Below are 26,015 nucleotides of genomic sequence, written 5' to 3' on the forward strand. Positions count from 1 at the left end.
CACTTTTTTCGCTTTGTGATAGATGGCGCTGTAATAGTCACAAACATATTGCTCACGATTTTACAGGAACAGTTGGTAACAGGTAGGTTTTTTAAATTAAAATACAGAACTTAGGTACGTTTGAACATTTTATTTCGGTTGTCCCAATGTGATACATGTACCTTTGTGAACTTATCGTTTCTGAATACGCATGCTCTTACAGCGTGATTACATGTAAATACCACATTAATGCAATAAATGCTCAAAATGATGTCCGTCAACCTCAATGCATTTGGCAACACATGTAACGACATTCCTCTCAACAGCGAGTAGTTCGCCTTCTGTAATGTTTGCACATGCGTTGACAATGCGCTGACGCATGTTGCCAGGCGTTGTCAGTGGATCACGATAGCAAATATCCTTCAACTTTCCCTACAGAAAGAGATCTGGGGACGTCAGATCTGGTGAACGTGCGGGCCATGGTATGGTGCTTCGACGACCAATCCACCTGTCATGAAATGTGCTATTCAATACCGCTTCAACCGCACGTGAGCTATGCGCCGGATATTCATCATATTGGAAGTACATCGCCATTCTGTCATGCAGTGAAACATCTTGTAGTAACATCGGTAGAACATTACGCGCACCATACATTAACCCGCCAAGGTCGCTGATGTTCCAATTGTCGCAGCCAGCGTGGATTTTCCGTTGCCCTATAGTGCGTATTATGCCGGTTTACGTTACCGCTGTTGGTGAACAACGCTTCGTCGCTAAATAGAACGCTTGCAAAAAGCTCTCATCGTCCCGTAATTTCTCTTGTGCCCAGTGGCAGAACTGTACACGACGTTCAAAGTCGTCGCCATGCAATTCCTGGTGCATAGAAATATGGTACGGGTGCAATCGATGTTGATGTAGCAGTCTCAACACCGATGTTTTTGAGATTCCCGAGTCTCGCCCAGTTTGTCTGCTACTGATGTGCGGATTAGTTGCGACAGCAGCTAAAACACCTACTTGGGCATCATCATTTGTTGCAGGTCGTGGTTGACGTTTCACACGTGGCTGAACGCTTCCTGTTTCCTTAAATAACGTAACTATCCGGCGAACGGTCCGGACACTTGGATGATGTCATCCAGGATATCGAGCAGCATACATAGCATACGCCGGTTGGGGATTTTGGTGACAATAGCCATACATCAACACGATATCGACCTTTTCCGCAATTGGTAAACGGTCCATTTTAACACGGGTAATGTATCACGAAGCAAATACCTTCCGCACTGGCGAGTGTTTCGTGATACCACCTACTTATACGTTTGTGACTATTACAGCGCCATCCATCATAAAGCGAGAAAAGTGGTCCAACTAAAATATTCATATTTCTTTACGTACTGCACGAATATGTAATAAAAAATGGGGGTTCCTATTTTTAAAAAAACGCAGTTGATGTCCGTTTGACCTATAGCAACGGGCCAACCATTCAAGCTAGACGAGTTTTTTCCTTTGTAGTTTTTTCGTTTGATGCTTATTTCGTGAGATATTTGGCCCGGTCACTATCAATGGACCACCCTGTATGGTAGGTAGTGATACTGGTGGTCGTACTATGGATGTCACACATGGAATGGCCGTAACAAGACTGACACATTATTGGTGCCCATAGGAGGGTTATCGTTAGCCATTATCCGAATCTGATTCCTCGAGGTTGGTAAGAAGAGCAGAGTTGCGGTGCTCGTGGAAAGGGATGACCACTTGCTAATTATGCCACAAGCCCGTCAATACGTCCTACGAGAATACGCCACCTCTTCTCATTTCGCCATTTCCTTCTCGAACAATTAGTTAAACTTGGAGATTCTGCGAAGAGCCTTACTTCTACCTCTATTTACCCTTCATGATGTAATGTTTCTTCACTGAAATATTTTGTGTGGTACTTCTTTCTTGCTGTAATCGGAGACCAGTGCCTCAGGTATACAGATACAGTCGTGTGATTAGGGAGCCCCGTCGGGTAGACCGTTCGCCGGGTGCAAGTCTTTCGATTTCACCCCACTTCGGCGGCTTGCACGTCGATGGGGATGAAATAATTATGATTAGGACAACACAACACCCAGTTCCTGAGCGGAGAAAATCTCCAACCCAAATGGGAATCGAAGCCGGGCCCTTAGGATTGACGTTCTGTCGCGCTGACCACTCAGCTACCGGGTGCGGACGGTGCCTCAAGTGGGACTGTGCTAAACACCACTTGCACCTCCGGACATTAGATGGCGGGTTGGGGCACGTACACTAGTGCTCCATGGCGGAAGCAGACACGCAAAATAGCCACTGAAAGAGTGTAATTCACAAGAGGTCATCACATAGCACTTTTGTGCTTTATTTAATACCGCCCCTCACTTCCGAAAGTTTCGCACTGCACTAGCATGTTCATCTCATGTAACAGTGTGAGTTTGTGGTCGATATTTGACCACTTGCATCCTTACTTTCCCATTTGTTTCGCTTTGTGTCTTACTTGATACTCATCCAACAGCTGCTGATATAAGGTACTCGTAATTATGTTATTTCCCTTTCGCCAATCAAGAGTATTGCTTTTCGTCACGTGGACATTTTGAAAATACTCACAAATACTTTCATTCAACGTCGTGTCCACACTATCAATCACACACCCGTAACTTCACGGCTATTTGGCCCACAAACACAATTTTTTATGTGAAGTGTTAAGTAGAAGAAGAACCACAGTGTATAGCATGTCTCTACGAATCTCTTTGTCAATATGTTTCGCAGATCTACACATACTATGCGAATGTTTATGCTTGAACTATGATACCAACGTGTTACGATTAAAATCATTAGAAGAGCTGTGTTTCAAAGTAGCAAAGATGAACAAGTGCTCATAGCTCTTAAGGAATGCATTCTAGAGCACATGTTTACTTGACTTTTTTTTCTTGTTCTGGTCCATACTACCAGTTCCCAAAATATGGAAAGCAAAGAACTTGCAGTAGAAGAGATTTGCTTCACAGTATCGAAGATGAAAAATTGCTCGTAGCTCTTAAGGTATACATTTTCGACCCTGTGTTTACTGAGACATCGTTGCTTCTAGTATCGTGTACTTTCAACCGTATGCGTTTACGCCATTAATTATGAGACACCCTGTATACTATAATAGGCGAGCACTGAGAAGGACGTTTGTATGAAATAATAATTGTTACCTAAAAAGGTAAAACTTTTCTCGTTTCTTCTCCTAGTAATTACAATAAAAAGTGCAAGCAAGCAGAAGACTTAGGATTTTGAATGCTAGGCAGTACTCTGCTATTCCTGTTTAATAACACAGCCTTTTGGAATGAACAGATTCTCTTTTGTGAAATGCGAAAATTTGTGGAACTTGCCCTACCGACACAGGCTATCATGCATAGTTTTCAGAATCGTATTCGTCTGGCTTGCTCTTCAATAAAAGCGTCAAGAATTTTTCAGAGTTACATTAAGACGCACATCTTGAAAAGCTGTTTCTTACGCTGGTTGCTAAGAAGAACTTTAACCTGGGTGCGCTCGACTGAACTCCGGAGACGCCACGCATTACTGCAAAATTAATAATTTACTCTTTTTCAGCCTAGAAAACAGTAATTAAGATCGACAGCACTAAATATTTTATTTTTGATGAAAAAGTCAGTTTCAATTTTCATATTCAAAAGTAACGCCAAAGGACAGATTTATTTAAATCATTTACTACTAGGAAGGAAGAGGACCTGGTAAGAGTAGAGAACAGTAGTTATAATCAATTTTGCAGCGGGAAGTTTCGAGGCTGCCTGTCTGTTTGTTCTTTTTGCTCTTATCACCGAATACTTAATAATTTTGCTAGTGGCCAAGGGAGGGTCATTAGAAACTTTTTCCGCTCCATCAGGCCAGCTGGTACAGTAACAGGACAGAGATTATTTTGCAGAAGATCGTTTTTCTTTTTTTTAAAAAAAGCAAAGTAAATTTCTCATAAAATAATGGATAATTTGACAACAATACAACAACTTTGAGAAACTCCATTCTAAAATGCAAGACGTTTTGGAATCCTCGTATCATATCAGAAAAAGATGAAGCGCGACCTTCATCCCACAAGGGTTTCTTAGCCGGTACAACTTAGAATCTACAAACTATTTTTTTGTATTAGCTTTCATGTCACAGTGAACAGGGAACAAATGCCAATACCACACCGCAGTCAAAAATTAATTCAATTGCAACACAAAAACTACCAACTTGAGCTTCTGGCGTGTTTAAGGGGCTAAACCACAGACAGAAAACTGAATTTCAGAGAAACGTAAATACAACATTAACTCTGAATAACAATAACAACAGTGGTTACTTCTTACGTTTTCATAGATGCTCAAATATATATTTCTGTGCACTTTGCAGGATGTTATCATCATATTCCAGATTTGGTTAACGTTTCTGAGAGAACAGCGTGACTCTGTGAATGGGTTCTGACACAAGCCTTTAATCACAATAATCAAAGGAAAGTATTGGTTGGTGCTTGAGTAATACTAAAGCTTACAATCTGTCATACACTGTGTGCTCTTGGATCCGTGTAATGTCACCTAACTACGGCCACTCCACTACACTACACTTCACAATCAGGAATGAGTATACACACTGTTACAAAGCATAAAAAAACAGGCTGGTCAAAGTGATTATCTGCCACATCCTCTGCCAATATCATTTCACTGCATCCCACAGCGAAACTAGACTGCAGGGAAAGTAGTTTCATTGTAAGCAGTTTATTGATATTTCATCGTTCTTCTGGTGCCCAATACGCACCAGCCCTGTGTACGCGTACGTCAAGGATGGGCCCCCATCAATTTTACTTAAAAGGTAAGCTGGATCAAAAAAATCACTGGAAGCAGTAAACATTTTAGTAATACGTGCCACATCTTCCACGGAGGTACTGAAAAAGAAACTGCGAAGTGTGGCTAATGTTGTACACAAGTAACTTTCAAACATTGAAGTCAACAGCAGATACATAGTTCTTCATTCTGTGTGTGGGAAGAACTCTTGAAATTCAAGATTTACGTCTCATTGAGACAGATCATATCTAAATTATACCTATCAGGAGACTGCTACTCAATTCAATACTAGGCATCTATGTCATGTTCATCAGCTCTTATGAACAAAAGAACCAAGTAATTATTATGGAAGAAGCCAGTGCCACTGTTACCAATTCTCTTGGAAATAAGTGAAAAAGAAATCATTTCCAACCTCCTTCAACCGAAATATCACTGACGCCATACCTACAAAGCACATAGTTGTGCAATAAAAGTAATTTTGTCTTTAAAAACTCAGTCTCCTAACCATATACTGGTATTACAAAAAAAACTTAGAAAATCCTATCTTTCATCATTCACTTCGCAAATATCAGCTTATGCGTGGTTGTGGAAGTGCAGTGCAAGTAAACACTCTCGAAATATCTAGCACTGGGGTTGGGTAAGGCCTTTAAGAATTATGCCACTTGTGCCTTTATAACGATTTGCTGTAGAAAGCATTCACATTCGCCTCTGCAAAGCATTGCTTGAGAGACTTTCTTCTGAGTTTATCACAAAAACCCAAAACATTATCAGTACTTCTATGCTATTTGCATATTAGTCTCCTGAAATTTATGTAACTCGAGCAATTTCAGGGTAAATGTACTGATTTCATTATACTGCGACACAGCGTGTCACAATCCGAAATCAAACCAAAACATTTACTTGACCCGACGTGCTCCGCTACACCACACGCTTCGTTCTCACAATTCAATCTGCCTGTTGTTACTGCCACTCGTTATTACCTATGTTTTTCTTGTGATTATGGTTCAAATAGTTCAAATGGCTCTGATCAGTATGGGACTTAACATCTGAGGTCATCAGTCTCCTAGACTTAGAACTACTTAAACCTAACCAACCTAAGGACAGTAAACACATCCACGCCCGAGGCAGGATTCGAACCTGCGACCGTGGCAGCAGCGCGGTTCCGGACTGAAGCGCCTAGAACCGCTCGACCACAACGGCCGGCTTGTGATTATGGCTCAGCAATAGCTGAGCACTACGAAAAATTCCCTAGAGTCTGTTCCCCTCGACGGAAATCTTTAGTAAAAGGCGAAAGATCTATTCGTTTTGAAGGGACGTCAGAGTGCCAGTTCAACACTTTTTAAATTTTTCTCCTATATTGTTATTTGATTTTCTCGACCCGTATGGGTGGCGGGTGGGTTGGCAGCCGTATTTCCTCTCTTCAGCCACGATAAATTGCAAAATGTAACAAAGATGGGAAGAAATGTTGTTAAGGAGAAACGTTATGCACGCTCTTAAAAACAACAAATAAGATAAATTTTATTGGCGTCAACATACAAAACGTTAAGACTGTTGTCTTTTTCAGATCAGAAATCAGGGGACTAACAGCTGAAAATGAAAATATACAGAGTGGTCAGAAATAGTGTGAGAAGCCTGTAAGATTATTGTAGGGTGGGTTGTGCTGAGAAATAACCGATAAGAAAAAATTCGGTACGTTGCGCCGTTTCCGAGTTAATTAGCATTGAATTCGATACGTTGTGCCGCTTCCGAGTTAATTACTATCGAATTTAGCCAGTCAGGCCGTTGTGCGAACAAATTCAAGTGGTCAGACAGAGCCGGTGCCGCCAAACGTGTTCTTAGTTTGGTTTCCTAAAACTGAACAAGAAAGCGGTACAAATATTGGACTTGAGGCTGTAGTAAGGATCGAAATAGAGCCAAAGGCTGAGAATTCTCTTGCGCTATCGTCTACGCTATGAGAACAACTGACACTGCTTGTACCTGACAGGTCACTAGATTTCGCGCGAGCAAACGGCCTGATTGGCTACTTTCTGTTAGTTAATTCGAAAACGGCGCAACATACCGAATTTTTATTCTTAACAGCACAACCTACCCTTCAACAGCCATACAAGCTTTTCAACTGTTACTGACCAACCTGTGCACATTTTAAAAACGCTTTGCAGGAAGGTTAAATTTTTCCTCTAAAGAGCACTGAACTTTTACTTAAAATCTGAAGAACCTGCGGTGGGAGAGAAGTATTTCGGGAAGAGATAATATGCTGAGGCTTTAGAGTTGTGGATAGAAAAAGATAGGTATCTGTTAAGTAGGAAACTGTGGAGATGATTAGCGTTAGGGTGGATAGTGGGAAGACAGAAAGTGCGAAAGACAGAGGGTGAGGAGGACTGTGGTGTGTGGGTAGGGCAGTGCTATGCGGTATCAATAGGAATGTTATGGGGCTGGATGGGGAGGGAAAAGAAGTGAAGAGCCCTGCTATGGAGCGGGATAGGTGGGGAAGAGTGAAAAGTGGTGGGAGGGATAAATATTGGGGCAGATCTGACTGTTTGTGAGAGGGAACTGATTCAAGCTGATTTGGGACGGTAAAGTTAGTTGCGAAAACCCCATGAAAATTCGCGAAGTAATTTTCTAGAAACATGTTCAAACAGGCAAATAGACAGACAAGACAGTTTTACATTATGTTACTACTATAGATGGCTGAGTGTGTTTTGCCATTCATTTATGCTATGTACTCAGCAGTCAAAGGAGCGTGTTTGGTTTGGGAGGTATTTCTTATAAATGAGAATAACAAATTAATGTCAGATTATTAACAATAATTTTGCTCAACACCTCCCCTCCTCTTCGTCAGTCGGAACTATACTCCGTAGTAAGATGGAACATCAACAGCAGAACTATCCTACTTAGAAAATGGCGGTAAATATTACTGGGATGAGCTGCTTTGGTGTTCCGAACTACCACAGTAAAAATGACGCCATGACAGTTCCTGATGCTTCCCATTGCTCTTAGTTATAATTTACCCAAATACTCACGCCTCAGTTCAAAGAAAGAACATTTATCCAGTACTGCAGCACATTATTCTAACAAAATACACTTATAAACAAGTATCACAGCGTCATAAAAATGGCTCTGAGCACTATAGGACTTAACTGCTAAGGTCATCAGTCCCCTAGAACTTAGAACTACTTAAACCTAAGTAACCTAAGGACATCACACACATCCATGCCCGAGGCAGGGTTCGAATCTGCGACCGTAGCGGCCGCGCGGTTCCACAGCGTCATATGTTAACAGAACAATTTATACAGTGCAGCAAATACGTACATGCTTGCTACGTTCTTCTGCACGATTAGTACGTGGTGAGATGATGGAGAGTTGCACAAACTGTGGTAACGTCCATAGATCGTGGTATCACCCCAAAGTCGACAACGCGAAATCAATAGCACAGACATTAGCGAAGGCTCGTTGCAATCTGTAACGACGAATGGAGGCGCTCCTGAAGACCACCTCTTAGCACTGCAGTGCCCTTGCATCAGAGGCCAAGCGCTTAGCATGGAAGCGTTGTGCCCCAGTTGAACTAATATTTCATGTGCTCTAGTTTGATGACCCTCCCCGAGAGCAATCAAAGAATCCACAGCAATGGCCAGACGAAGGTTGTTATGTCAGGTCACGATAGAAACAATACCCATCGCAGGTTCGCTTGCTGTCACTGTACAAGACCCGTCCCGATATACAAAGCCCCGCCTTTGGCCAGCCCCGTTTTTTTTTCCTTTATTGTAATTTCATTCCCCTGCCCCATATAGGCAGGGTAGGGCTGGCAGTGGCACAGTCCACTGCTCTCCAGCCAAATGGCTTTAACAAAAATACAAGGGGAACTCTTACATAAAAAATGGAGGTTAAAAGGGGACATAAAAATACAGTAAATGGAGATGACGGGAGTTAAAATATAAACTAATATGGGGACATTGGGAGACAATTAAAAAGTCGACATAAAGTTAAAAGAACACAGCAGGCAATACTTAAAATCAGTGGAGTCAACCAGTTAAAAGTTGACCACAGTATAAAAATCACACAGAGGGAGACACGTAAAAAACAAGATCACTGGAAACGACAGAACACTCACAAAGAACAAAAATCGTTGATAGGGACCTGCCGAAGGAATGGAGGTCGGAGAGGAAGAAAAAAGAGGGGAGGGGAGATGGGGGCGGGAGGAAGAGGAAAAGGGAGGGACAGGGGGCGCACCAAGAGGTAGGAGACAGGCAAGGCGGGAGATGAAGAGGGGAGGACAAGGCTGGAGGGAGTGCAGAGACATTGAAAGGGAGCACAGGAGAGGGAAAGGGCGTAGGAGGGGGAAAGCCGCTCAGGAGAAGGGAGGGGGAGGAGAGGGAGTCCTGAGGAGGAGGCAGGGGGAAGGTGGGGCTAGAGTTGGTAGGAAGGGTAGACGTTAGGGCGAAGCTCATCGTCCGGGAGGGGTAGATGCTGGAAGTTGCCAGCCCCGGCTGTCGCCTTCGTATTCTCTGGCCAACGCCATACCGTAGCAAGGCCACATGAACCGCTGTAGCCATCGGCACGCCACTGTGTCTCCTCACCAAAGTAAAGGATAAGAAATAGAGAGGAAACACACTTTATTAAAACGCAGTCCCAGCTTCCACACGCGACCTGTTGGCAAGCTTTCTCTGCTGGGCTGTGCTAACACTCTGCGAATACTGTCCACTAATGTCTGGCCGAGGCTGGCAGGAGCGGCGCTTTATATTCACAGAGGTCGCTCCTGTCGTGGCGCTGTCCTTGTCAGTGGGCTATTGGCTGACGTCGCCTCACCGCCTTCTCTGGTCTTGTGTTCTTCCTCTTCGTTCCGATGCTTGTGGTTACACCAGAACAGCCACTGGCATAGTCTTCCCACACAGTAAAGTACTTGAAAATCGAAACCATCTCCTGAAACGTAATACAGCATAAGCATCTCAAACATCGACCGTCTTGATCTGGAAATAATCTTAATAAGCACTTCCCTTTCTGACCGGGATGGCAATCGGTGATTCATAATCAGAGGCATATAACTTTTTTGTCATTGTTGAACGTTCCGCGATCCTGTGACGAATAAAGCACACTTCACATATTAATCCGCCAGAGCCCCAGGCTGGCCAGTACTCGTAAAGAACAGTCCAGTAGGTACTCTGCAAGCCAATTCTCTCGTGGATGGTGAAGTACATTCCTGCAAGTGACTCCGAACCCGGAATGTGCATCCTGCAGTACGTCAGGCTAAAGACTTACACTTAAGTATTTTATGGCGTTCTCTAATCCCTCTTATGATCACCATGCTGGATGTACGATAATGGCGACATGATAGTCCTATTTGACTGCATTTTCTCTGAGAAGTGTTCCGCGGGAAATACTTTTTTTTTTTTTTTTTTTTTCATTACAGATTTATGCGTTAATATGAAGCCTGTGTTAGGTACATCTTTAAGCAGTAAAGTGATATCTACAGAAAAAGTTCCAAGCATCCTCAGTCTTTTTTTTGTTTGTGATTGTGAGCCACCCTGTCATGTGATTCACCCACCATATGCATAAGGCATGCGGTGTCGGCGTCACGACCACCTCGCCCACCAATATTGTCAGCTACTGCTTGTCACTGTTTAATATACAGGGTGTTTTACAATTCATGTTACATATTTGTGGAGGTAAGATTTAAGTTTTAGACAGGAACCCATGTCCAGAAACGTCATCCAAAGACGCTACAGAGTGTCAAAATGACAGGCGCCGGAGGACTGATTCCAGATGTAACTCATTGATGTTGTGATCATACGATACTATTTCTCTTCGTTTTGTGAGCTGTACATTTTACTTTACTTACATTTAAAGGAAGTTGCCAATTTTTGCACCTCTTTGAAAACTTCTCAAGATCAGACTGGATATTTGTGAAGTATTTTTCGGAGAGTGCTTCGTTTCATGTTACACACTTGTAAAGGTAGTAGAAAAGACTTTACAAGCGCCGGCGCCTATAACTTTGAGCTCTGTAGCGTCGTTGGATGACCTTCTCGGATTTGGATTCCTATATAAAACTTAACCTTGTTGGTTTGCAACCTGAAACACAGGGTTGTTGTAGTACGAATTAAAAGAACGAAACATGTTCCTGTTATTCATACACAGCTTTCACACTTACCAATAAGAACTGGAAACTCTTGCCTTCGATTATGATGAACAACGTACTATTGAGTACAAAATAACAACAGTTATATAGCTTCATTTTGTGGTTGTGGATATAAGCTGTACTTGCATCAAAAGTAACTGCTTTTGTTCGACGAAAGTTACGGCAACGGGCTTGCCACGGTGGTAACACGGTTTCCGTCAGATCACCGAAGTTAAGCGCTGTCGGGCTAGGCTAGCACTTGAATGGGTGACCATCCGGTCTGGCGAGCGCTGTTGGCAAGCAGGGTGCACTCAGCCATTGTGAAGCAAAACTGAGTAGGTAAGTAATCGAGAAGTAGCGGTTCTGCTCTCGTTAACTGAGATAGGGCTGGGAGAACGGGGTGCTGAACACATGCCCCTCCATATCCGCATCCAGTGACGTCTGTGGGGTGATGATGACACAACGGCCGTTAGGTATCGTTGGGCCTTTATGCGCTATTTGGGCGTAGTTTAGTTTTGTAGTTCTGTTTTACATGACAGTTACACGAGCAGCTAACTTTTATTACTTATAAATTGAAATTTATATTTTGCAACGTTATAAAATACACACTGGACCAACATTGAACGATGTGCGGTTCTAATAATGTTCAAAAGAACTAAACGAAAGTGGCTGGCTCCCAGTTTCTGTCTCACATATTCATATATGTTTCTTTCCCTGCCAGTGCTACCAATAACACAGGTAATTCTACGTTTTCTACGTCATTTATGTAGTGTACCACACCTATTGAGCCGGGGTTTTGGTGGAGCGCTACTCTTCAGTCAAGCATTCTTCTCCTGTTCCATACGCGAATGGAACAGGAAGAAGTTCTACCATGTTGTACAGTGGTTAACATCCTCTGCCATTCACTTCACAGTGGTATGCAATGTACATACTGTAGATGCAGAAACACTGCGTTGTTCTCCATGGAATAGCTAGACAGAAAGGAACGCGCTATTCTCTCTTTCTCGTTTTTATTTCGTTCTTAATAGAGTTTGAAAATGGTTAAGATGCAGTCACGTAGGATACGCAACGTTTGCTGTGGTCATTTTGTCCCAGGCACTAATTATAAACATGTTTTTATTATACTTACATATCTTTCAGTTCCCATCCTACCTTAACACTAAGAGACGTGTCTACTTTTTTGTTGTTGCACAGACTGGTTTCTCAAGTATTTTGAGAGCGCGTATGCCCTCAGAAAGTAAACAGAAAGGAGAAAAAAAGCACACGCAACTGGTAGCATCGGCGATCCGGCTGTCTGTGAGGTTCTCTCCTCAGAAGTAGGCTACTTTGGTTGAACTAGTTTTGGCAAAAGTGGCGGTACATTAGCTATTTCGCGACAGGCCAGAGTGAAGGAAACTGGATCGCCTTAGTGTAATCGTCTTCACTTGCACTACAAGAGGATAGTAAGTAAGAAACTGCTGCCAGTACAACGGGCGCCGAGAAACGGCGAAAGCGCCAAGCAGACTTTTCACGGACAGATCCATTTGAACAATCACTGAATAGAAAGTCGCAGCGTGGCAGCAGATGGCTGAAAACGGGTGGTTATCGCACCACCACATGTGACGCAATTTGTATTTTTCTGCAAAAACATCAAACGATATCATTACTCTTCGCTGGCACCACATTCCCTGGCACCAACAAATTCTTAAAAATTATTAAGTGACCAACAAACCGGGAATTATTACTACGTTGTTGTTGTTGTTGTTCTTGTTGTTCCTGCTGCTGCTGCTGGTGCTGCTGTTGTGTCTTCAGTCCGAAGACTAATTTCATGCAGCTCTCGACGACAGACTGTCATGTGCAAGGCTCTTGATCTCCGTTAACTACAGCTGTCTACATCCATTCGAACCTGCTCACTAAACTCAGGCTTTAGTCCCTCTCTACAATCTTTGCCCAATATTTCCCTCCATTACTAAACAGACGATTTCGTGATATCTCAGGAAGTGTCTTATAAACCGACCAGTTCTCTCAGTCAAGTTGCACCGTAGACATAGATTTCTTTTCTCCTCAGTTCGATCCAGTACATGCCCATTAGTTATGCGATGTACCCATCTATTCTTCAGCACTTTCCTCTACCACGACGTTTCACTGCAGTTCTCTTCTTTTCTCCACAGCTTATCTTTCACGTTTCACTTTCGCACAAGGCCACAATCCAGACAAATACTTCTGAAAAGACTCCTTAACACACTGAGGTGACAAAAGTGATGGGATAGCGTTATGTAGTACGCAGATGGCGGCAGTATCGCGTACACGAAATATAAAAGGGCACTGCATTGGCGGAGCTGTCATTCGTACTCAGGTTATTCATACGAAAAAGCATACGAAGTGATCATGGCCGCACGACGAGAATTAACAGCCTTTGAACGCAGAATGGCAATTCGAGCTAGATGAAAGAGATATTCCATTTCGGAATTCAGTAATCCGAGATCCACACTGTCAAGAGTGTGCTTAGAGTACCAAGTTTCAGGCCTTACCTCTCACCACGAACATCGCAGTTGCCAATGGCCTTCAGTTAACGGCCGAGAGCAGCGGCTTTTGCGTAGAGTTGCCAGTGCTAACAGATAAGCAACACTGCTTGAAATAACCGCAGGAATCAATGTGGGACGTACGACGGACGTATCTGTTAGGACAATGCGCCAAAATTTGGCGTTAATGGGCTATGGCAGTGGACGAGCAACGCGAGTGCCTTTGCTAACTGCACGATATCGCCTGCTGCGTCTCTCCTCGGCTCGTGATCGTATCGGTTGAATCCTAGACGACTGGAAATCCGTGACCTGGTCAAATGAGCCCCGATTTCGGCTGGTGAGAGCTGATGGTGAGATTCGAGTGTGGCGCAGACCCCACGAAGCATGGATCCAGGTTGCCAACAAGACACTGTGCGAACTGTTGGTGGCGCCATTATGGTGTGGGCAGTGTTTACATAGAATGGACTGGGTCCTCTGATCCTACTGAAACCAACTGGGAACGGTTATATTCGGGTACTTGGATATCATTTGCAGCTATTAATGGACTACATATTCCCAAGCAACAGTAGAACTTCTATGGATGACAAAGTGCCTAGTCACTAGACCACAGTTGTTCATGATTGGTTTGAAGAACATTCTGGACAATTAGAGCGAATGCTTTGGCAACCCAGATCTACCGACATGAATCCCATCGAAAATGTATGGGACATAACCGGGAGGTCCGTCCTTACACATAATCCTGTACCGGCAACACTTTTTCAATTATGGACGGCTGTAAAAGCAGCATAGTTCAGTATTTCTACATGGAACTTCCAGTGACTTGTTGAGACTTTCCCACTTCGAGTTGCTGCACTGCACGATATTACGAGGTATGCCATGACTTTTGTCACTCCATTGTAAATTTGTATTCAGTGTTGATAAATTTCTCTTGCTCAGAAATTCTTTTCTTGGTACTGCCAGTCTGCATTATGTTCTCTTTCGGCCTTCATCAGTTATCTTACTGCACAAGTAGCAAAAGTCATCTACTACTTTTAGTGTCTCGCTTCCTAACTTAATTCTCTCATTACTATTGTTTTTCTTTTTTCGACAGTTATCTGATAACCTCTTTTCATGACAGTGGACTCGCATTCGGGAGGATGGTGGTTCAAATCGACATGTGACCGTCCAGAATTAGGTTTTACATGATTTCCTTACATCGATAGAGGCAAATGCCGGGATGGTCTGTCTGTGGAATTCATGTTGATTTTTATAGAGATTTTCAGTGTCCAAATCTTCGTATTACTTGGCATCTGCCGAGCTGTGTGTCGTGTCGAATGCTGGCCCAATGTGATGGTTGCAGAAGCGCTCTGGTAGCACGGAGAGACGGACAACCGGATGGCCCATTGTGGCTGGCGAGCGCGCCAGACGGGAGTCTTGCATCAGCAGGTGAAATATCGCCGTAGCGAACGCTCTTGTCGTACGAACTGCGCCCGTTGTTGCCAGTCGCGGTCGTAAAGCTAATAGCCGTCAGTTTAGCACGGTGCTAACGGCCGTCTGCCGACCGTAACTCGACACTCGCGGGCCCGACTGAACGGTAATCAAGGTGGAACCGCCCGAGTTATCCGGCCGGCCCCTTACGAGCGCCGCCGTCCGTTTATCCGGAGCGCCGGCCCACCCGCGCGAGCACGACCGCCACTTGCCGACGGAATTGGCCTCTGCAGCGCGCGCACCCGTCCATCAGCCGAGTGCTTTCTTCAGTTGCCGAGGCCCCGCTCGCTAAATTACGACCCGTGCGGCACGCCCGCTACCCTGCCGCCTCGGAGCCATGGGCCTTGCCGCAGTGTAGCTCTCCGGTGTTCAGCTTAGGCGCGGATCCAAGGGGGACGGGGGGATTGTCAGGGGTCCTATGCTGCCCCCCTCCCCCCTCCAAAAAAAAGTGTTTTAGTGGAAGTATTCAAAAAAATGGTTCAAATGGCTCTGAGCACTATGGGACTTAACTGCTGTGGTCATCAGTCCCCTAGAACTTAGAACTACTTAAACCTAACTAACCTAAGGACATCACACACATCCATGCCTGAGGCAGGATTCGAACCTGCGACCGTAGCGGTCAAGCGGTTCCAGACTGTAGCGCCTAGAACCGCACGGCCACTCCGGCCGGCTGGAAGTATTCACATTCGCTATAATCTACATAATCGTCTTGAGAGATTCAGTATTTCTATAGATTTTAATTCTCATTTATTGTTGGTTCAATTAGATTACATGGTTCGATCATTCTGGACCATCTTCAGATCTAAGTTCCAATGGCTCCAAGCACTATGGGACTTAACATCTGAGGTCATCAGTCCCCTAAACTCAGAACTACTTAAACCTAACTAACCTAAGGACATCACACACATCCATGCCCGAGGCAGGATTCGAACCTGCGACCGTAGCAGCAGCGCGGTTCCGGACTGAAGCGCCTAGAACTGGTCGGTCACAGCAGCCGGCTCAGATCTAAGTAGTTGCGTTAGCAACCCGTCTTGTCTACTCATAACCACGTATCAGACTACTCTGATATGTGGTTCTGAGTAGATAAGACCGGTTGCCAACGCAACTATTTGGACTAGCATATGATCCGTAGTGGAAATCAGTATAAAGGCATGGGTATTTGCAGAAAAATTAACATTACCGTTTGGGATACTTGTGCACAGTACGTATACGTTAGTATGAGATCCAGTATACCGACAAATGCAATCGAATGGTTTTGCATTTAAGGACAGTAATACAACATATAACAAAATATCAACGATTCAGATAACAGAGGGACAACTCGGTATAAAGACAGTCAGCTCCGTGTGGTGTCAGTGTGTGTGTACGTACCTTTACTGCAGATAGGAAACAGACACCATCAGTGACAGTGTGTGTCGCGTACATAAACCACGATTGTAACAACGCCACTCGGAAAACAGTAGTCATGTGATGAAAAAGCAGTGCGAAAAAAGATATGGGACACTCTAATCGTGAAATCGCTCTTAAATTAAATCATTCAAGCATAGTGATTGATAATTTCGCTAGATTGGGAGCATGGTACGGAAAATATGGGCAGAGTAGAAAATTATCCGAGACGCGAAACGGTTGTTTTTGGGCAAAGCAAGGGCCACAAACCGTTATTATTCTCAACTTGCTGCTGATTTACAGATGCCAGTAACTGCCTGACGTGTACAACAAATTTTGTCAAGTGAAAACGTCTTGTACTCAACAGACGACTGCAGACACCTGCTGCCTAAACATGAACAGGATGGACTTACGTTGGTGAAAAACGTACGTCATGGACTTGAGAATGGGACAAAGTGATCTTCAGTAATGAAAAGAAGTTTAATTTAGACAGTCCGTCTAGATTTCAGTTTGATTGACAACATCAGAGAACAGAGCTGGGGGTAAGAATGAGCAGAAATTTTTGTGATGGAAGTGTTATGATTTGGGCAGCCTTCTGCATTGAAGGTAAATCATGCATTGCTTGGGTTAATATCAGAATGAACTCTAAAACGTACACTGATATGCTAGAGACCTAATGGTTTAGAATGTATGGGGACCTAGAGGACGAAAGTCTAACGTTTCTGTGGTATCGATAGCTACGATGCCACGGTGTAGATGCAAGTTCATAGGTGGACACTAAGACACCGACACCGACGACAGCTCCCTCTAGCAGGCGCTGTTCAGCTCTACGAGCGTTACTGCAGATTCTACCCATTTTGATCAAGAGCAGAAGGCCGGGACACTTCGCTTCAGTTTCGCTTCATATAGAGTTTGCACTACTTACGACTGGTCTAAGACTTCGCACCTACGTGCTCCTCAGAGCAAAGTTTGGTATTCACGTTATCATGTATTCAGTTAATATTGTGCTATAGTAAAGCCATTTCTAAGAGCAGTACCGAGAGATTTTCACCTTTTCCTGCTCCTACTCACTCCCTACATTCGGCCTACCCTTCAGTTTACAGGAGCAGACCCACGCGCTGCCTTGCTGGCGAGATACAAAAATTTGCGACGAGGCTGCCGCTTTTCTCTCTTACCTATGTTTTTTGCTCGGTACTGATTTAGTTTTTTGTGATATTCTCGTATGGCCGTGTGAGTGAATGACTGCTTCCCCCAGTCGCTATAAGACTTTCATTTGTGTAAACCATGGCGTCGCCACAGGAACAGGCTTCGCTGTCCGATCTTGTACGTTTTCAGGCTCAGCAAATGACGCAGCTGCTTGCTGCCATTAATTGACTGGTCACACTACAAACTGCAGCTACTTCGGCGCCTCCGACGCCACCGCCTGTACCGACGCCGTCGCCGACGGTGCCGCCATTTCGTGCCTTCAATCCAGACGTTGAACGCTGGCCAGAATACATCGCCCAGCTCGAGGCACACTTCGCAGCATACAACATACCAGCTACACAGCGGCTTGCTTTTTTTCATTGCCAACGCGGGTGTTGTGTTATACCGTGTGCTCGTCAAGTTGTTTCCCACCACCCGCCCAGTAACTAAAACTTACGACGAAGTGATTGATGATATGAACTCACACTTCCGTGACAGTGTAAATGTGATAGCTGCACGCTACAAATTCTTTTGCCTCCGGCGTGGCCCTACTCAGTCCAATAAATCTTAGTTAGTGGACCTTCAGGGACTAGCTTCTGATTGTGACTTTAATTGCTTGTCTGGACGCTCATATGTGGATATAATGATTAGAGACGCTGTTGCACATAATGTGGCGGATCACCGCATCCGCGAGCAAATCCTCAAATTTAAAAACCCGTCTTTGCAGGAAGTAGTGCACTTTCTAGACAGACAAGATATATTAGACATGGCTACTTCCACGTTCGACGTGACCCAGGTTGTGTGTACTGTTAGCGCGGCACAACATTTGCCCTCCCATCTGGCCCCAGCACGGCCAGCCATACCGCGCTGCTCATGCGCACGTAAACAAGCTCCAGGCCTGGCACCCACTAAGAAACTGAAATCATGTCCAAACTGCTTTCGTGTCCACCCACGGGACAGTTGTCCATCCCGTCAAGCACAGTGTTATTTTTGTAATAAGAAAGGACACGTGCAAGCTGTGTAGTAAGAGAAACTCTAATTCACAACTTGTCTCCCATTCGCGTGACTCGCGTGGGCGTCACCGCAATGGCAACCGCCATGATCATGATTCACCTCACCCTATGGACGTTAATGCCATTTATTCAAAGCCTTCTGCTTCACATGCGTCAACAGCTTGTCGTGTGAATGAAGTATTGCCAGATACTTCCTCTCGCATTCAGCGTGATGCGAGGAAACTTTTTGTGACTTTGCACATTTGTGGACGTTCGGTCCGCATGCAGCTGGACACTGGTCCGTCAGTTTCTTTACTGAACAAATCAACATATGACTTGCTTGGTTCGCCACCGCTTCGTCGTTCGCATTCCACGCTAACTGCATTTACTGGACAGGAAATCTCAGTGCTCGGCGTGTGTAGTTTGCAAGCTACGTATGGTGCAACGACCTGTACAGTGTCTTTCCATGTGCTCCGCTCTAGGGATGCTACGAACATTTTTGGCATAGACGCATTTGAAGTTTTTGGCCTCGCAGTTCAGGACAATGTACTTTGCATCAACGCTAGTGACCATGCAGACAGTGTTGCCGCACTGTGCGATGATTTTGCTGAACTCTTTTCTGATGACCTTGGTTGTGCCACGGACTTTGCAGCACATGTTGTAGTTAAAGACAATTCCATGTATATTTCCCGGCGCGCACGCCCGGTACTGCACGCACTGCGCGACGCCGTAGCTGCTGAACTTAAGCATTTGCAAGACAGTGGTGTCATTGAACCTGTTTCTGCTTCGCCATGGGCCTCGCCTATAGTGTGTATGAAGAAACCAAACGGCTGTGCTGACTTTAAGTCTACAGTAAGTCCTCAGTGGTAGCTACGTTTCCCTTACCGCGTTCTGAGGACATTTTTGATAAGCTTGATGCGGGAAAATTCTTTTCCACAATTGACTTACAGGACGCATACTTTCAGATTCCGCTCGACGAACAGTCGCAGTGCTATTTTGTGATCAACACCCACCTTGGATTGTTCAAGTTTCGCCGCCTTCCGTTCGGTTGTGCTTCGGCTCCTGCTATTTTTCAGTCTTACTTGCAGCAGTTGTGTGCCACTGTCCCTGGTTGTTCCAATTATCTGGACGATAAAGTTGTATCAGGTCGCACCCCTGACGAATATTTGCAGAATTTGCGTGCCTTGTTAAGTGTACTTTTGCAGGTAAGACTAAAGTGTAACGGAGACAAGTGCAATTTTTTTCAAACTGAGAGTCAGTATTTAGGACATATGATTAACGGACAGGTTATCCACCCCTCGCCGGCACATCTTAGTGCGATTAGAGACTTGCCAGCGCCCAGGAACTTGAAAGAACTTCAGACTGTGTTGGGCAAAATTACATATTATATTCGGTTTATACCAACTGCAGCGCAGATTGCAGCGCCTTTGCATTGCCTTCGGCGTAAGAACGTTCCTTTTGTTTGGTCTTCGAAATGTGAGGCTGCTCTCCACAAGCTCAAATCTGCTTTGTTGAGTGATCACTGTTTGATTCCTTTCGATCCCTCCAAACCAGTTGTTTTGGCTGTCGATTCATTTTATCACGGCATCGGAGCGGTTCTCTCGCATTGCATTAATTCTGTCGATCGCCTGATCGCTTTTGCGTCTGTGTTGCTCAATTCTGCCCAGAAAAACTACTCACAAATCGAGAAAGAAGCTTTAGCTTTTGTCTGAGGAGTAACTAAGTTTCATGATTTTTTGTACAGTCACAGGTTCTATTTGGACACCGACCATAAGCCTTTCACGTTGTTGTTTCACCTGTCAAAGCCAATTCCAGCACATACGGCACAAAAGTCGCAACGTTGGTCTTTGTTTTTGTCTAACTACAATTACAAAATCTTGTTTCGGCCTACGGCCCAGCATGGCAATGCTGATGCTTTGTGTAGTCTGCCTATGGGTCCTGACGAAGTGTTTGATTCTTCCGAACTGTCCTGCATGTTTATTGATTCACAAGATAAGGAATTAGCTGATGGTTTTCCGGTGGATTTTCGTCGCATTGCTTCCGCGTCAGTCGTCGACGCTTCTTTGCAGATTCTGTTGCAGTATATTCGTACTCAGTGGCCTCCATCTGCTACGCAGATCCGAGATCACCTTGTACGGCGTTACTTTGCTCAACGTCACAACTTGTCTTACACCACGGTGTTATATTGTTACGAACTGACAATGATCAGTCTCGTGTGATTGTACCTCGTTCGTTGCAGTCGGAAATCCTCCGATTGCTACACGCTGGTCATTGGGGTATAGTGCGGACGAAGCAATTAGCGCGTCGTCACTGCACTTGGGTCGGTATAGATAAGCATATGAGAATTTGCTTGCTAACTGTCGCTCTTGCACGGAGCATCAATCTGCTCCCCGCCAGTGCTTCTTAGCGTGGCCGATTCCTACCGCGCCTTGGCAGCGCGTTCATATTGATTTTGTGGGTTCTTTCTGGGGCACCCGCTGGTTGATAGTCATTGATGCGTACAGCAACTTTCCTTTTGTTGTGCCTATGTCTTCTACTACATCTGCCAGTACTGTTCGGGCTTTGACGTCAATGTTTTGCTTCGAGGGCCTTCCTGAAGTTATTGTCTCCGACAATGGCCCCCCAGTTCATGGCCTCAGAGTTTGAAGCGTTCTGTGCTGCTACTAGCGTTCGCCATCTGAACTCAGCCCCATTCCACCCCCAGTCGAACAGCGAGGCTGAACGCTTTGTGCGCACGTTTAAGTCGCAGATGAGCAAGTTGCACGCCATGCACTCTCGCGAGTGCACGCTCTGGACTTTCCTTGCTTCATATCGCTCCCAGCCGCGCAGTACCCGTTCCCCAGCGGAATTGCTACATGGCCATGGCCATCGGTCGCTCCTACAGATCTTGCACCCACCGCCGCGCGCTCCCACTGCTTCGCCTCGTTCTGGGTTGGCACCTCATGATTTGGTGTTCTATCGCGTTTTCTCCGGCAGGCAGCGCTGAGAGCAGGGGCGCATTCTTCGCCAGCTTGGCTGCACCTTATTTGTCATTTTTGGTCCCTCCGGCACTGTCAAGCGACACCGGAACCAGATCCGTTTGTGCCGTCCTCGGTTTTCTGCCGCTGGTTGTTTTCCGGCAGAACTGGGGGCTTCGCGGCTTCCGCCGCCTCAGCCCACGACTCCACCGACGGCGCCTCCGCCGCGGGCGCACCTGCTGTCGTCGCCGCTGCCGGGTCGGTCACCTGCACCAGATGGACGCCTCTCGCCGCCACCACGGCGCCACCTCCAGCCACTGCCATCACTGCCGCCCCCGTCACCGCCGCCGTCGCCGCCGCCGTGCTCCTCCGCGGTGCCAGAACCGATGGACGCTGAGGCTGCCATCACGCCGCCCCAGTCGTTGCTCCACCTCCTTATCTAAGCATACCCAGTGGCGGTGCGCAGCCAGGGCAGGTTTTCCACGGGGCGTTTTCCTCGCCCCCTCACGAGCAATTCGGGTCGTGGGTGGACAGCGCTCCCCGGCAGTTCTGCTGTCCGCCCCCTCAGATTCGCCGCCCCTGGGTCCCTCCACCCGCCGTCGGAAGCCACACTCAACGGCGGTGCGTCGTTTCACGGGGAGGGATGTGGTATCGATAGCTACGATGCCACGGCGTAGGTGCAAGTTCATAAGTTGGCACCACAACACCGACACCGACGACAGCGCGCTGTAGCAGGCGCTGTTCAGCTCTACGAGCGTTACTGCAGATTCTACCCATTTTGATCAAGAGCAGACGGCCGGGACACTTCGCTTCAGTTTCGCTTCATATAGAGTTTGCACTACTTACGACTGGTCTAAGACTTCGCACCTACGTGCTCCTCAGAGCAAAGTTTGGTATTCACGTTATTATGTATTCAGTTAATACTGTGATATAGTAAAACCATTTCTAAGTGCAATACCGAGAGATTTTCACCTTTTCCTGCTCCTACTCACTCCCTACATTTGGCCTACACTTCAGTTTACAGGAGCAGACCCGCGCGCTGCCTTGCAGCCGGAATACAAAAGTTTCAACAGAATAATGCATCGGTGCATGTTTCTGCTACAGTATAAAAGTGGTCTGAAGATAAAGATATTGGTGTCTTTTCCTCGCCTGTAAGAAGCCAGGATTTGAACTCCGTGGAAAACCTTTGGGGAACACTTACAAGACGTGCTTATCGCAGTGGAAGGCAATTTGAGGTCGCATATGAGCTGAAAAGAACGATACGAGAAGACTGAGCAATAATTTCACTGCAAGAACTACAAACCCTAACAAAGTCAGTGTAGTTGTAGGGGCATCAGTCTGGATGACTGACTGATCTAACCTTTTAACATCAACCAAAACAGTCTTGCTGTGCTAGTGTTATGAATAACTGAAAGCAAGGGGAAACTACACACGTAATTTTTGCTGAGGGTATGCAGATTTACTGAGTTATTAAATTATGCTGACAACCTATTGGTTAAAATATTTCGGAAGTAAAATAGCGTACTATTCAGATCTCTGAGTGGGGACTACTCATGAGGATATCGTCAACAGGAGAAACAAAACTGGCGTTTTACAGATACGAGGCTGGAAGTTTCTATCCTTTGATCGGTCAGGTAGGTTAGAAAATTTAAGAAGACGAATGGACAGGTTAAAGTTAGATGTAGTGAGAAGTAGTGAAGTTCAGTGGCAGGAGGAACAGGACTTCTGGTCAAGTGAATAAAGGGTTATAAATACAAAATCAAATAGGGGGAATCCATGAGTGGGTTTAATAATGAATAAGAAAGTAGGAATGAAGGTAATCTACCATGAAAAGCAGGGTGAACACATTGTCGTAGCCAGGATAAACACGAAGCCCACACCTACCACAGTAGTACAAGTTCATATGTCAGCTAGCTGCGCAGATGAAGAGATTGAAGAAATGTATTGTAATATAAAAGAAATACTCAGATAATTAGAGGGCAACAATATTTCATTGTGATGGGAGACTGGAAATAGATAGTAGGAAAAGTAGAGAAGGAAAACTAGTAGGTGAATGTCAGCGGAAAGGAATGAAAAGGAAACGATCTGATATAATTCTGCACAGAGCATAATTTAACCGTCGCTAACATTTGGTTTAACATAAAACTTCCTGACAGATTAAAACTGTGTGCCGGACCGAGACTCGAACTCGGGACCTTTTCCTTTCGCGGGTAAGTGCTCTATCAACTGCGCTACCCAAGCACGACTCATGCCCCGTCCTCACAGCTTCACTTCTGCCAGTACCTCGCCTCCTACCTTCCAAACTTTACAGAAGCTCTCCTGCGAACCCTGCAGAACTAGCACTCCTGAAAGAAAGGATGTTGTGGAGACATGGCTTAGCCACAGCCTGGGGATGTTTCCAGAATGAGATTTTCACTCTGCAGCGGAGTGTGCGCTGATATGAAACTTCCTGGCAGATTACTCCGCAATATCCTTTCTTTCAGGATTGTTAGTTCTGCAGGGTTCGCAGGAGAGCTTCTGTAAAGTTTGGAAGGTAGGAGGCGAGGTACTGGCAGAAGTGAAGCTGTGAGGACGGGGCGTGAGTCGTGCTTGGGTAGCTCAGTTAGTAGATCCCTTTCCCGCGAAAGGGAAAGGTCCCGAGTTCGAGTCTCGGTCCGGCACACAGTTTTAATCTGCCAGGAAGTTTCATATCAGCGCACACTCCGCTGCAGAGTGAACATCTCATTCTGGATCATAACATAAGTTTGTAGAAGTGGAAGAGACCTGGAGGCACTAGAAGGTTTCATACCGATTACATAGGGTGATCATTTTAACTGAAAACAATGAAATATTTCGAAAACTACACATCGGATGAAGAGTGTTTGTCTTCACCAAATGTCATTGCTTTCCAAACATCGTGCAGGTGGCTATCAATGCAGTCCTCAGTTCCATGTTTACGGCTAATATACCCATTAAATTCTCCTTCTCCAGCACGGAGATCTCATCCATTGAACACAGTAAACAATTACGTCCATCCTCCCAGTCCAGCAGCTGGACTCTTGTCTCGGAGGAGGACATTCAATGATATTACACTGGACCTGTCACCCCACACCATGCGTGGGAGGCGGGAAGCATCTTTCAAATCTTCAATCCTACTCGATGCACTACTGTGGCTGTGGCTCGAGGCGAACGCTAATAGAACATCAACAAGAACGCAACCCCACGCTGCAGTCTTGCCAGATTTATTCAAGATGTCGGATCCAAGATGGCGGCCATGGGTATGGCAACGTCGTGGTGACGTCATGGCGGAAGTTCAAGTTTGGCCGGAAAATAGGTCAATTGGGCTACATCCAATAACCTAACCCTAACCCCTCAACACCCTCCCTCCTCCACGCCACCCATCCCGTCCCCCATTAGGCAAGTGGGACTCAGTCTGTGCTGGTGTTGTGGTTAGGATGGACATAAGTCTTTATTTTGCATGCATTGTTTATTTAAACAATTACAGTTGTCATAGACAGTAGTTCGATCCAGTGTGTTCACCACGGGGTTCGGAGTCCAACTGCCTAGTTCAGAACACCACCATCAGGCGGCGCTATCACCCTCCCCCTCTCCCCGACCGTGATGTAACCCAAGATGGCGGTGTGGGAAAAAATTGCGGAATAAGGACTTAGTGTGTGTCCAGCTGCTGGACTGGGAGGATGGACGTAATTGTTTACTATGTTTGATGGATGAGATCTCCGTGCTGGAAAAGGAGGTATTTAATGGGTGTATTAGCTGTAATCATGGAACTGAGGACTGCATCGATAGCCACCTGCATGATGTTTGGAAGGCAATGACATTTGATGAAGACAAACACGCTTCAACAAATAATGAAGACGCAGCAGGATGGGGCTATGTTACACTTCGCAGCTCTTGCTTGTAAATGCGTGTGCTGTAACTGTAGTTTGTTCGATAAAAGTTCAGTCAGTTTTCCGAAGCGCAAGAGGCAAGACGTTCACCAACTCCAGTGTGTGGCCTCTTCCAATGGGGGCGGAGACTGGGGCTGGGAGCGCGCCCAGCTCTCAACGCGGCCTCGCGGCAGCTGCAGGACCGCGCGCTAAGCACTCCCTGTCGCGTTAGAATTAGCCGCAGCCTTCCTTCTTCTCATTCCCGGCGCACGCATGACCTTTGTCGTTGAACACGAACTGCTTCGAGAGTTATAGGTGTTCACGCAATGTGCGGAATACTGTCACATGCATAACGTGAAGACGTTACAGGAACTAAATGTACCATTGCGCAAAGAGAGACAGGGAGAGAGAGAGAGAGAGAGAGAGAGAGAGAGAGAGGGAGTTTTGCAGATGATGCAAAAATATTTAAACAATCTACGAATCTGCAATGTAATTACTCGTTTTATTCCGAGGTATACCATCACTGGCACACTTGAACACAGACTCAAAAAAGATCGCTGCACACTTGTCAAATCTCCCTGAGACACTTCACATACTTTTATGAGAAAGAGATTCCGAAACTGATATCAGCTGCAATATCTGATTTTACGCACCAATTTTCGAGTTTTAGCTGCTTGTTTGAAGGCACTGCCACAGAGAGAAAGATTTCCTACAGTTTATGTGATGTTCATCACTTTTCTGAAACGGTGGGTGGGCTTAGTT

General features: G+C 45.5%; 1 pseudogene; it reads right to left on the reverse strand.

The window, feature by feature from the left end:
- Positions 1–6,004: 6,004 nt before the first annotated feature.
- On the reverse strand, positions 6,005–6,113 carry LOC124791111 (annotated as a pseudogene).
- Positions 6,114–26,015: the final 19,902 nt, after the last annotated feature.

This window comes from Schistocerca piceifrons, chromosome 3, assembly GCF_021461385.2.
Source record: "Schistocerca piceifrons isolate TAMUIC-IGC-003096 chromosome 3, iqSchPice1.1, whole genome shotgun sequence".
In the NCBI taxonomy this organism is placed as follows: Eukaryota; Metazoa; Arthropoda; class Insecta; order Orthoptera; family Acrididae; genus Schistocerca; species Schistocerca piceifrons.